Source organism: Macrotis lagotis, chromosome 2 (assembly GCF_037893015.1).
Source record: "Macrotis lagotis isolate mMagLag1 chromosome 2, bilby.v1.9.chrom.fasta, whole genome shotgun sequence".
Taxonomy (NCBI): Eukaryota; Metazoa; Chordata; class Mammalia; order Peramelemorphia; family Peramelidae; genus Macrotis; species Macrotis lagotis.
Window position 1 is genome coordinate 247,787,950 of NC_133659.1, and position 1,723 is coordinate 247,789,672.

General features: G+C 37.0%; 1 pseudogene; it reads right to left on the reverse strand.

Annotated features, from left to right (window-relative positions):
* Positions 1-657: 657 nt before the first annotated feature.
* Positions 658-1,320, reverse strand: LOC141512164 (olfactory receptor 6C2-like; annotated as a pseudogene).
* Positions 1,321-1,723: the final 403 nt, after the last annotated feature.

Here is a 1,723-nt window from a genome sequence, read left to right on the forward strand (position 1 = left end):
CTCCCATGCCTTATAACCCTTAAGAGAGGATTGTAAAGTCCTGTAGAGCATGTCCCAGTACTTAGAGTACTTAGAGTCTTTATACATAATTAAATTAGAAGTGATCTTGCTCTAATAGATATCTTAGTAAAAGTGGGTATGTACAATAGGGTCAAAGGGTGGGAGCATACTTAGAAAGGTTGGATATAAACAAATTAGGCAGCGATAATCCATACTTAAGTTACTGAGGGTTTTATTACAATGGTTGAGGTAGAAAATGGGGCAGAGGGAGACAATATATCTGATACTTTGTTTGGGGAGAGTTAGTATTGCTATACTTCAAGAAGGAGGGAGAGAATATATTTAGAGGGCCTGGACATGAAAACATCTTGGAGCTATTTTGTTTTGCTTAACATTTTAGTTACAATTGGAGGGAGTAGGTTGGGGTAGGGGGTAGTATAAATGATTCATGAATTGATTTGACTTAGCATGAAAATTTGACTCATGAGGATTGTGGGTCCATGGAGGGTACCTGAACTAATATAACTTTATGTGATATAAGACTTTTGAGAAGTATTTTTCTAATGAGACAGAAGAGGGGAAAGGTATTTAGAGACTATGAGGCAATGCTGCTTACCTATCATTCAACCTTTGAGAATAGTACTTCTATCAGGACAGTTAAAGGAAGTATGCATAAGATAGAACTACTAACACTAAGGTGATGATGAGTGTCAATACAACAGAGGCTAAAATCATTCTTTCGATGAATTCTGTATTAGAGCATGTGATATCCAGCATTGGTGATGCATCACAGACAAAATGGTCAATGACATTAGAATTACAAAATTCTAACTCAAGTCCCACACCAAGTGGTGGAATGATGATAATCCATCCAGACAGCCAGCAACCCAGTAGGAGCTGGTTACAAACTCAATTGTTCATGATGGTTGCATAGTGTAGGGGTTTGCAGATGGCTACATAATGATCATAAGACATGGCAGCCAAGAGAAAAAATTCTGAGGCCCCGAGGAAGATGTCAAAAAATAATTGGGTTACACATGCATTGTAGGTCACTGTATAGTGTTCTGTTGACATATTGTACAGGAATTTGGGAATACAGACAGTTGTAAATGACAGTTCTAAATAGGAAAAATACCTAAGGAAAAAATACATGGGGGTTTTAAGGTGTGGATCCACCAGTGTGAGGGTGGTGATGATCAAGTTCCCAGTTACACTCAGCATGTAGGTCAGAAATAGAAAGATAAAAAGCAGAGCCTTCAGTTGTGGGTCATCTGTCAATCCTCGAACCATAAATAATGTTATTTCTGTATGGTTTCTCATTTCTGTTCTCTGTATTTCAGTGGATCTTTGATTTTTGAGAGAGAGAGAGAGAGAGAGAGAGAGAATGAGAGAGAGAGAGGAGAAACAACCATAATAAAATAAATCAGCAATGCTATTTGGATATGAATTCATAGAAGACACTCTTGGCCCCTTTTTCTTCCACTGGCTAAAAAACCCCCAACATAATATACTCAATGGCAATGAGCATTTTTGTAGACTTTTTTTTATCCAATCCATCTTTCTTCCCCCTCCACATTTCTATGCTTCCATCCTAGTCCTTCTAAATCAATTTTAATTTGTATTGTCTAAAACATTATGTTGTCCTTTTATTTTGCTATCTTAGTTCCAAATATATCTCCTTGCCTGAATCACTTTGTAATATAGTAAAAAATGCTTAAGCAAG